The sequence below is a fragment of the Lissotriton helveticus genome, chromosome 10 (genome assembly GCF_964261635.1).
Source record: "Lissotriton helveticus chromosome 10, aLisHel1.1, whole genome shotgun sequence".
Lineage (NCBI taxonomy): Eukaryota > Metazoa > Chordata > Amphibia > Caudata > Salamandridae > Lissotriton > Lissotriton helveticus.
Window position 1 is genome coordinate 619,969,461 of NC_136071.1, and position 12,717 is coordinate 619,982,177.

Genomic DNA, 12,717 nt, shown 5'->3' on the forward strand with positions numbered 1-12,717 from the left:
AGCTGTCCAATCTATCTTTTTCTCTCCCACCTCCCATTCCTTTTCTTTGAGTTTTTCATATATGCCCGCAGGCAACAGGACCTTTAACATTTTAATGATATCTGGATACGTGTATTCTCCCATACGGAGCATGTCTTTTAATTCACGGTGGAACCCTGCTGGATCTTTGTCATGACAGGGAATTAACTACTTCATTTCTAAGAGTTCCATCTTTGTGATAGGGGTGTAAACAAATACTCGTTCTAGACCACCACCCTCTTTCTTGACTGGATGTACTTCTCGTAACGGATTCTGTCTGTCTATGTAGAATGATTTACTTCCTGGGGGTGAGACGTGAACAAAATGCGGATTCAGAAACGTTTGGTATTTGTGGCGCTGTTCTAGAATGACACTAATTAAATCGGTACCTAGACCTTTCCATCTGTACTGGAGTAACTCGTTTAATACATCATGTAGTGGACCTGGATCGGAATGCTGATCCTCATACAGTGTGATGAGGTGCTGGATCATATACATACCCACCAGTCGCTGCTCGGCTGGGGGCAGTTTCAGAAACGTTTGAGCCACTATTTCGTCAGGAAACGTGGCGGAATCAGTAGTCCATCGGATTGCTGATCGGGCTAGTTCTTGTTCATGCATGGTACTGAGCTCACTATAACCTATTCGTGATTTCAGGATTTTATCTGTAGCCTGGAATACTTGTTCTAGAGAACACTGTTCTGGTGCTTGAGAGGGAAAAACTTTCTTGTAGTCTAGGCGTGAATATCGGTCGGAAAGTCTAGTTCTACCTACATACGCTATTCTGTCGGGATTCTCGCTGTCTACCTCTTCACTGGAAGAGTCATTCTCTTTTTCGGTTGCTCTACTTACTCTCTCTTTCTCGTGTATACTTACAATTTCTTTACGGATTTTCCTGTACATACTTTCTATACAACCTTGTGTCTTGTGTTTTCCCTCGGCTATATTGTCACTCCACCTGGTCAGGACTTTCATTTCTTCCTTGTCTTTATCAGGATAATCTTGTTCTCTTATTAAACAGTTAATCATAAATTGCAGAATCATACTTTGAATATCGACCTTTCTGTGTGCCATAGCTTCGTGAATACTTCCTGGATTCTCCCCTGTACGGATAAAACGATATATTCTGTCTAGATGTTCTTTCATGTCGGGCAGGGTGACCAAAAAGTTGGCAACTCGTCTTAAACGTATTGAATACAGGAGCATGTGATCCTCGCCTGGTACTGGATCATATGCGCAATCAGTAATGTTTCGCTTAAGATCTGCGTATGTAGTTACTTTTGGCGTACGCTGTAACGCTGCTTCTCTCAGCGTCATTCGTTTTGTTTGAGGCGGGGTGATAGGAGCACCTCCTACCGCTCCTCCTGAACTAGAATCGTCTACTAATGCTGGACGTGCTGGTAAAGCGACTGGCAAAGCGGGTACATGTACTGTGGGCTGGGCCGGGGGTACTGTAACAGGTACTGTAACATTAACTGGACCCACTGGACCAGCGGCTGGAGGAGCAGGAACTACATTATTAACGGGAACAGGCGGGACAGGATTTGCATATTCTGGAACGGTATCGTCCAAATAGGACGAAAGAAAAATATCAGCTGCGGTCGGTTTATGACGTAGCTTAATCGGGACCAATGGCGGCGGGAAATTACAGGGTGCTTCCGGGGTTGCTTTTGGCAAGCCCTCGGCAAGAAGAGGATACATACCATTAATAAGGGCATTTCTCTGTCTGTCTGACTGTTCTGCTCTAACTCGTTCACCTTCTTCTATTAATTCCCTTTCTTGGGCTTTTTCTGCGGATTCCCTCCTTAATTCTGTTTTTCTGAATTCTTTTTCGGTTCTTTTATGAGATTCTTTGCGCCATAACTCGATGGCATCTTTCTGGGACTGTCTTGCTTTCTTTTTCCATAATGCTTCTTCTACTCGCATGATGCACTCGGCATCCCATGTACCCGATACGGGCCATCTATATTTCTCTTCAAGATCTTTCGTGTAGTCTGACCATAAGTCTAGATATATTATGGCATCTAAGCCGTGCTTGTGATACATAAAATGTCCTGGACTGTCCCTAGGAGGGACAGGAACTGCTTCCTCGAGTAACCCTTTTCTGGTCTTTAACTGACGTAACTTCGAGAACAGAGGCATTTCACTGATACACTTGAAATACAGTACACAATAATCACAGTAATAATATAGCGAACAAAACTCTCATACCACGACATAAAAATACATGAATAACAGTTCGAACAGAATACTACCTGATACACTGAAAACAGAACACATGAATTTCTTGAATATGAAACTTACTAGAATTACTGGATGCACTGCTAAAACAGTACAGAACATACCGGTCCCATAAAGAGACACGTCAGGACCCGTACCCACCTAGGTGGATACTTCGTGCTGGATCTGCGTACCCAAACCCATCGGACCAGGAACAAACTAATGCTCCTGTCTAGATACCCCCCTGTGACGGTACTCACCGGGAAAGCAGAAACTGGAAGGCCTCGGACTTGACTGGACTGGACTGGACGTCTGACTACGAACTTCGGACTTCAGTTACAGGTGGGCCTCCGGATACCTCGGACCTTGTACTCTCGGCTTGGGCTCTGGTCGGGACTCGCCGCGTTCCTCACCGCCTCGTCTGGATGCTGGACCGCAACCTCCGTCTCCTCCGTGGGCCTGAGGGATACTTGAAGCAGAAATATCTGCACGTGCACGGTATGGCTCCGTCACGGCTGCAGAGGGTCAGGGGGCCTGCGTGGCTTCGCCGGCACGTGGGGAAAGGGCAAGTCCCTATTCGGGCGCCATTATGTGGTAAATAAATAATTTATTACCGGTACTATTTTTGAATACAGTGAATAAAACAGATAGCTCAATAAATAAGAGACAGGATTCGAGGTATCTGAGTCTAACAGGCTTTAATCAGGCATAAGGGAAGGGACAGGAACGGGATAGCCTGCACGGAAATAGAATGGATGGCAGCTGCAATGCCTCATCGACAGTGCAGCATATATATAGTATAATACATTACATTACATTGCATACAATAGGCGTAGCAGTAGGCGTAACTCGTAGCAGTCGCGAAAGATAAGAACAAAATGGGTGTAACAAGAAGGCGTGTACAGGGCGTGCACTGAAACATGTGGTATGAACGTCATAGAAGTGTCATGAATGGGGCGGAAACATGGAGGGGGCTACTCGAGCAGCTGGGACCTTTAACCTAGTGGTGCGCGCAAACGGGCAATGACGTGTTACCAGGGAGAACTGGGGGCTATGACTTCTGCACTAGAAGTGGAGACTAAAGTCTGCGGTGTCAGGACGACATGTACCTATATCATATCTGGTATCTGGTGTTTGGAGTACATGTTGATAGAATCCAAAAGTTATCGGGGCAAAGGCTACTTGACACTAAGACTGGTGCATGCATTATTCTACATGTATTGCGTGTGCTAGGAATATTCTATGAATATTAATACAGTATTTCTCTTACTTGGAGACAGAAAGACTAGACCATAGCTGAAACTATTGATGCGATTCAGTAGCTTAGGAATGCAAAGAAAGAGGGCTGGACTGATAACTAGAAGCATAACATACTCTTGGCAGACAGGCAGGCAGAGCCAGGCCGGGCCGGGCACTGTGCTGCGCGAAAGGAAGTGAAGGGTCAGGGATGCAGGTGGGGCTGTATCGCTCCTCGGAGAGGGTTCAGGAGACAAGAGCTTGAATCTGGTGTCCGGGCCCTTTTGAGGCCTAGGAACGGGGACAATTCAATGAATTAACGTGCACACTGTAAAACGTGGCAACATAGGCCTAATACTCGTTGCTTTCACGAGAACTGGAAACTGGCATACTAGAGCTGGACACAACTATAAATGCGTCTTTAATCGATCATAGGGGGATACATGCATATCGATCATGCACATATAGCATAAGATGGGGAACACGTAGGCACATATAACATGGCAAAATTCACTTTTCCACAATACCAGGTATGTCTTTTGAAGAAAGAGAAGAAAGTTCTTTAATTCTTGCTTGAATGGTGTTTTGGCTGGCATAGTTTCTAGCTCCCTTGGATCCAGTGAAAACGTATCAAAGTTAATGAAATAGCCAGATGGTGTTCGATCAATTGTAGGAATTGCATCGTGATTGATTGAAATGTTATTTTACTCTTGATGAGGCAAGTTGATGTAGACGTATGTATTTGGCCGAATTGCAACTTGTGAATTATTCTGATTTTCATCTTGAATTTGAATGTTCAGTTCAAGTGGAACAAGTTCCATAGTATTGTTACTCAGTCCTTCATTCCTTACAGGTGGCTCTTCAAACGTGATGACTCTTTGTGTTTGAACTTCTTGGATTGTAGCTAGAGGAGGATGCCTGCTACATCTGAGTCCACTGGGCCTACTGTTTAGTACCGGCCACATAGTGTGGTTTGATTAAGTCAATTGAGACAAATCTTTTATCCTTTTTTCTGGCAAGCGGCGGTAGCAGCACAGTTCTTGTTCCGTGTACTGCAAGGACTGGTACAGGTTTTCTGTAAGGGGGTCCAAATTCCTTTTTATCTGCAATTTTATCTCTGACCAGATCCCCGACTTTTGGAATCCAGACCGGTCTTGCCGTGACTACCTTGACTTCTTCATTGGCGGTCTGCTTTAGATGGACATTGCTTTGTTTAGTCCTGGATTTATATAGAGCCAGTAAAACAGCCAAACGATCATGGATATCAAATAGTTTTTTATCCGCCACTGCGCTCTCACAATCAAAATCAGTTATCCACATTCGTGTCCCAAAGAGGACCTCATATGGAGTGACTCTTCCTAGAGAGCTTCTTGGCTGGCTATTTAATGACCACTGAACCCCATAAAGGTGTGTGACCCAACTACCGCCCTTGCCTAATACCCTAGCTGTTAAAGACTGCTTTAAGTCCTGTTTTTTTTCTCCACAACAGAATTTCCTTCAGGATGATACAGAGAAGAGAACCGCAATGCTACGCCCATTCCTTCCATGGCCTCTTTGTAAGCCCAGATGCTAAACGCAGGGCCGCGGTCAGAGTGTAACATGCTGACTGCGTATGTACCGATAAAGAATCTCAAATCTTTATAACAGTTCGAGCATCAGCTGAGCGCTGAGGCCATACGCATAGGAATCCACTGCTACCATGATATATCTGTAAGCCCCGTCCTTTTGTAAGGGGCCGCAGTGGTCCAAGTACACACATGCGAGAGGTTTGTCTGACTTCAGTTATGGCATCTGTGCTGGGCGTGCAATAGTGGAGCCTTTCATCTGCTGGCAGATGTTGCATTTCAAGACATGGTCTTTAGTTTGTTTAGTTAACCCTGGCCACCGATAGCGCAGTTTCGGTAAAGAAATAGTCGCATCTACGCCTGTGTGCGCAGAGCCCTAACCCTTGTGTGCAGCTAGTATTAACCCTTGCCTAAGATCCATATTTGGTATTACTCTATCCCCTACTCCAGGAATCTGAGCATATGGAATGTTTTGTGCATCTAACGTGTAGGAGTATTTGAGTGGAAATTGTTTAGGTACTGCTGTGCTGCCTTTTCGGGATGAAATGACAGCTACCATTATATCTCTGTCTATTCTCATTTTTGAACAAGTGAGTGCTGCTACGGAATAATCCTGGGCGTAGTTTGCGTAGTAGGGCTACGCGTAGCTACGCGAAGTGCACTTCACACTTTTCACTACGCGAGCTAAGCGAACTGCGTAGTGCACTGTGCAAAATGCTGTTTGCACAGATTGCACAGTGCTGGATGCTTGTCCGCACTGTGCAATCATTGCAAACCGCATCTTGCACCATGCAAGCAGTTGTTTTCTGCCGCTCGAATAGATTTCTACTCGAGCGGCAGCTTTCTAAACGTGGACTGGTAGTTTCTCATTGCGGCTATTGCGAGCATACGCGACCGCTCGCAATGAGAAACCTGACCTCCCCGCGTTGAGAATCTCGCTGGGAGGTTTATTTTCTACGCTCGCAATCGCCAACTTGATGTTGCTGATCACCAATGAGGAAATAGTCTCGCCGGGATGTTATTTTGCTCACTCGCGGTCGCCGACTTGACGTTGAGGGCCTCGAGCAAGCAAAAAATGCCAGCTAAGCTACACTCTTTTTGCACTGTGCTACATGCAATTCACGTAGCGCGTAGTTGCATAAACTACGCGAGCGTAGCGTAGTCCTACGCCCAGGGTTACTACGGAAGCCGTGCAAACAGCCCCTTTTGCGGCTTCATCAGCCAATGATTTCCCTTCAACGTGAACGCCATCACATTAATGACTCAGTGTCTGGATCACATGATTCCTTGGTAGTTCGATTTCAATTCCGCAACCTGTTCCCAGCCCGGCTTGCTTGAATCCAGTGGCAAAGTGAGCAAGGGACTCACATCTGAGCATACCCTGCCACACTTATGGCGGCCAAAGCGGTACAAAAGGGGGTGGTGATGGACGGAGCATCTGAATCAATCAAACACTCACACCCAGTCAAAAGATCTGGGTTTGATCCATCACCGTTCTTTAGCCCACTCTGCCACCCCAGTTCAGACATGGCTATATGCAAATCAGTCTGACCCTGTGCCTCATGGGAACAGTCCAGCCCGAACTGCCAAGCCATGCCTTCCCTGGACCGGAAACAAGCTTCCGAGGACCGGTTTCTGGCATTCCAGCGGTCTTCAGCCCGGCTTGCTTGAATCCAGTGGCAAAGTGAGCAAGGGACTCACGTCTGAGCATACCCTGCCACACTTATGGCAGCCAAAGCGGTACAAAAGGGGGTGGTGATGGACGGAGCATCTGAATCAATCAAACACTCACACCCAGTCAAAAGATCTGGGTTTGATCCATCACCGTTCTTTAGCCCACTCTGCCACCCCAGTTCAGACATGGCTATATGCAAATCAGTCTGACCCTGTGCCTCATGGGAACAGTCCAGCCCGAACTGCCAAGCCATAGGACCGGTTTCTGGCATTCCAGCCGTCTTCAGCCCGGCTTGCTTGAATCCAGTGACAAAGTGAGCAAGGGACTCACGTCTGAGCATACCCTACCACACTTATGGCGGCCAAAGCGGTGCAAAAGGGGGTGGTGATGGACGGAGCATCTGAATCAATCAAACACTCACACCCAGTCAAAAGATATGGGTTTGATCCATCACCGTTCTTTAGCCCTTTCTGCCACCCCAGTTCAGACATGGCTATATGCAAATCAGTCTGACCCTGTGCCTCGTGGGAACAGTCCAGCCCGAACTGCCAAGCCATGCCTTCCCTGGACCGAAAACAAGCTTCCGAGGACCGGTTTCTGGCATTCCAGCCGTCTTCAGTCCGGCTTGCTTGAATCCAGTGGCAAAGTGAGCAAGGGACTCACGTCTGAGCATACCCTGCCACACTAATGGCGGCCAAAGCGGTGCAAAAGGGGGTGGTGATGGACGGAGCATCTGAATCAATCAAACACTCACACCCAGTCAAAAGATCTGGGTTTGATCCATCACCGTTCTTTAGCCCACTCTGCCACCCCAGTTCAGACATGGCTATATGCAAATCAGTCTGACCCTGTGCCTCATGGGAACAGTCCAGCCCGAACTGCCAAGCCATGCCTTCCCTGGACCGGAAACAAGCTTCCGAGGACCGGTTTCTGGCATTACAGCCGTTTTCAGCCCGGCTTGCTTGAATCCAGTGGCATAGTGACCAAGGGACTCACGTCTGAGCATACCCTGCCACACTCAGGGCGGCCAAAGCAGTACAAAAGGGGGTGGTGATGGACGGAGCATCTGAATCAATCAAACACGCACACCCAGTCAAAAGATCTGGGTTTGATCCATCACCGTTCTTTAGCCCACTCTGCCACCCCAGTTCAGACATGGCTATATGCAAATCAGTCTGACCCTGTGCCTCATGGGAACAGTCCAGCCCGAACTGCCAAGCCATAGGACCGGTTTCTGGCATTCCAGCCGTCTTCAGCCCGGCTTGCTTGAATCCAGTGGCAAAGTGAGCAAGGGACTCACGTCTGAGCATACCCTACCACACTTATGGCGGCCAAAGCGGTGCAAAAGGGGGTGGTGATGGACGGAGCATCTGAATCAATCAAACACTCACACCCAGTCAAAAGATCTGGGTTTGATCCATCACCGTTCTTTAGCCCACTCTGCCACCCCAGTTCAGACATGGCTATATGCAAATCAGTCTGACCCTGTGCCTCGTGGGAACAGTCCAGCCCGAACTGCCAAGCCATGCCTTCCCTGGACCGGAAACAAGCTTCCGAGGACCGGTTTCTGGCATTCCAGCCGTCTTCAGCCCGGCTTGCTTGAATCCAGTGGCAAAGTGAGCAAGGGACTCACGTCTGAGCATACCCTGCCACACTTATGGTGGCCAAAGCGGTACAAAAGGGGGTGGTGATGGACGGAGCATCTGAATCAATCAAACACTCACACCCAGTCAAAAGATCTGGGTTTGATCCATCACCGTTCTTTAGCCCACTCTGCCACCCCAGTTCAGACATGGCTATATGCAAATCAGTCTGACCCTGTGGCTCATGGGAACAGTCCAGCCCGAACTGCCAAGCCATGCCTTCCCTGGACCGGAAACAAGCTTCCGAGGACCGGTTTCTGGCATTCCAGCTGTCTTCAGCCCGGCTTGCTTGAATCCAGTGGCAAAGTGAGCAAGGGACTCACGTCTGAGCATACCCTGCCACACTTATGGCAGCCAAAGCGGTATAAAAGGGGGTGGTGATGGACGGAGCATCTGAATCAATCAAACACTCACACCCAGTCAAAAGATCTGGGTTTGATCCATCATTGTTCTTTAGCCCACTCTGCCACCCCAGTTCAGACATGGCTATATGCAAATCAGTCTGACCCTGTGCCTCATGGGAACAGTCCAGCCCGAACTGCCAAGCCATAGGACCGGTTTCTGGCATTCCAGCCGTCTTCAGCCCGGCTTGCTTGAATCCAGTGGCAAAGTGAGCAAGGGACTCACGTCTGAGCATACCCTACCACACTTATGGCGGCCAAAGCGGTGCAAAAGGGGATGGTGATGGACGGAGCATCTGAATCAATCAAACACTCACACCCAGTCAAAAGATCTGGGTTTGATCCATCACCGTTCTTTAGCCCACTCTGCCACCCCAGTTCAGACATGGCTATATGCAAATCAGTCTGACCCTGTGCCTCGTGGGAACAGTCCAGCCCGAACTGCCAAGCCATGCCTTCCCTGGATCGGAAACAAGCTTCCGAGGACCGGTTTCTGGCATTCCAGCCGTCTTCAGCCCGGCTTGCTTGAATCCAGTGGCAAAGTGAGCAAGGGACTCACGTCTGAGCATACCCTGCCACACTTATGGCGGCCAAAGCGGTACAAAAGGGGGTGGTGATGGACGGAGCATCTGAATCAATCAAACACTCACACCCAGTCAAAAGATCTGGGTTTGATCCATCACCGTTCTTTATCCCACTCTGCCACCCCAGTTCAGACATGGCTATATGCAAATCAGTCTGACCCTGTGCCTCATGGGAACAGTCCAGCCCGAACTGCCAAGCCATGCCTTCCCTGGACCGGAAACAAGCTTCCGAGGACCGGTTTCTTGCATTCCAGCGGTCTTCAGCCCGGCTTGCTTGAATCCAGTGGCAAAGTGAGCAAGGGACTCACGTCTGAGCATACCCTGCCTGTTTTTAAACTGGGATCAAATCTGTATTCAATCTCTGTTGCCAGTTGGATATTTGCCCATTGTATCCACCTGGGATGTAACGCTTTCACATTTGAAATGTTGGTCTTTGTAACAGTTTCTAAAGCTGGTACCGGGGTTACGGCAATAATGCTTTTCCCCTGAGCCATTGCTCTTTCTCCTGCTTCCGCTGTCTGAACTGCTGTCAGGATTTTTTCTGTTGAAGTGAAACACATTTCTGCTTTTGTGTACAGGTGTGATTTGTATCCTATTGGTACTGTTCTCCTTCATTAAAGGTTAAATAAGTGTACCCGCATTGACCCGCTATGAATCGGATCACAAAGTGGCGTATGTTTACACTTGTTTGTAAGTGTTTGGAAGCAATTATATCTTCTTGGAGAAAACAAAGAATATTAGTATGTTCTTGTGTCCAATCTTTGAACGAAAAGTCAGGTTTTATTAATTCATAGAAAGGTTTTACCCTTTGTGCGTAATCTAAAATATATGTGCTGCCAAAATTTAGGAATCCTAATATTGATTTTACATTCTTTTTTAATTTTGGAGGCTGGAGCAGCGCACACTTTTCTAAAAAGTTAGCTGCCAGACTTTTGCCTTCACTTGACAGCTTATATCCCAAAAATAGGACATTGAGGTGGGCTATGTTTGATTTTTTAAAGTTTAATTTGTAGCCTTCTGCAGCAAATCCCATAATAATGGTGCTTACCCTTATCAAGTGTCTCTCTAAGTCGTCGCCTGTCAGATAAATATCATCCACATAGGACAACGCTTCTTCATCAATTTTTTGAAGTAACTCTGTTACTCTTGCTGAAAATACACCTGGGCTGTTTTTGTACCCTTGTGCTAGTCGACAAAATTGTCTCTGGGACCCCAGCGCACTGAAGGTGGTCAGATACTTGCTTTCAGGCAGTATATTTTGGCACAAAAATCCATTTGAGATATCAAGAGTGGTTTTGTATTTTGTGCTAACAATGTTCATTAATGCAGCACTATGTGCATTTTGGACAGCAAATGTCTTTATGCTTGAGTTTAGATGTATGTAATCTTAAACTAGACGATATGTATTGTCGGGTTTAGCGACAAGAAACAAAGGATTGTTCATTGGAGAGGTAAATTTTTCAATGACCCCCTGGTATTCCAGTTTATCTAAGATCTCTCTGACCTGTTTTTTAGCTTCCTGCTTTATAGGATATTGCCTCTGAGCATTAGGTGAAACTTTTAACGGGATCACGAGGTAGGTTTAGTTCTCATCCCACCCTGCGTGATTTTTGTACAGTGCTGGAGCTTGGGCTACTGCCCACTCCTGCGCATACGGTACAAAAGGGGGTGGTGATGGACGGAGCATCTGAATCAATCAAACACTCACCCCCAGTCAAAAGATCTGGGTTTGGTCCATCACCGTTCTTTAGCCCACTCTGCCACCCCAGTTCAGACATGGCTATATGCAAATCAGTCTGACCCTGTGCCTCATGGGAACAGTCCAGCCCGAACTGCCAAGCCATGCCTTCCTTGGACCGGAAACAAGCTTCCGAGGACCGGTTTCTGGCATTCCAGCCGTCTTCAGTCCGGCTTGCTTGAATCCAGTGGCAAAGTGAGCAAGGGACTCACGTCTGAGCATACCCTGCCACACTAATGGCGGCCAAAGCGGTGCAAAAGGGGGTGGTGATGGACGGAGCATCTGAATCAATCAAACACTCACACCCAGTCAAAAGATCTGGGTTTGATCCATCACCGTTCTTTAGCCCACTCTGCTACCCCAGTTCTGACATGGCTTATGCAAATCAGTCTGACCCTGTGCCTCATGGGAACAGTCTAGCCCAAACTGCCAAGCCATGCCTTCCCTGGACCGGAAACAAGCTTCAAAGGACCGGTTTCTGGCATTCCAGCCGTCTTCAGCCCGGCGTGCTTGAATCCAGTGGCAAAGTGAGCAAGGGACTCACGTCTGAGCATACCCTGCCACACTTATGGCGGCCAAAGCGGTACAAAAGGGGGTGGTGATGGACGGATCATCTGAATCAATCAAACACTCACACCCAGTCAAAAGGTCTGGGTTTGATCCATCACCGTTCTTTAGCCCACTCTGCCACCCCAGTTCAGACATGGCTATATGCAAATCAGTCTGACCCTGTGCCTCGTGGGAACAGTCCAGCCCGAACTGCCAAGCCATGCCTTCCCTGGATCGGAAACAAGCTTCCGAGGACCGGTTTCTGGCATTACAGCCGTTTTCAGCCCGGCTTGCTTGAATCCAGTGGCATAGTGACCAAGGGACTCACTTCTGAGCATACCCTGCCACACTTATGGCGGCCAAAGCAGTACAAAAGGGGGTGGTGATGGACGGAGCATCTGAATCAATCAAACACGCACACCCAGTAAAAAGATCTGGGTTTGATCCATCACCGTTCTTTAGCCCACTCTGCCACCCCAGTTCAGACATGGCTATATGCAAATCAGTCTGATCCTGTGCCTCATGGGAACAGTCCAGCCCGAACTGCCAAGCCATAGGACCGGTTTCTGGCATTCCAGCCGTCTTCAGCCCGGCTTGCTTGAATCCAGTGGCAAAGTGAGCAAGGGACTCACGTCTGAGCATACCCTACCACACTTATGGCGGCCAAAGCGGTGCAAAAGGGGGTGGTGATGGACGGAGCATCTGAATCAATCAAACACTCACACCCAGTCAAAAGATCTGGGTTTGATCCATCACCGTTCTTTAGCCCACTCTGCCACCCCAGTTCAGACATGGCTATATGCAAATCAGTCTGACCCTGTGCCTCGTGGGAACAGTCCAGCCCGAACTGCCAAGCCATGCCTTCCCTGGACCGGAAACAAGCTTCCGAGGACCGGTTTCTGGCATTCCAGCCGTCTTCAGCCCGGCTTGCTTGAATCCAGTGGCAAAGTGAGCAAGGGACTCACGTCTGAGCATACCCTGCCACACTTATGGCGGCCAAAGCGGTACAAAAGGGGGTGGTGATGGACGGAGCATCTGAATCAATCAAACACTCACACCCAGTCAAAAGATCTGGGTTTGATCCATCA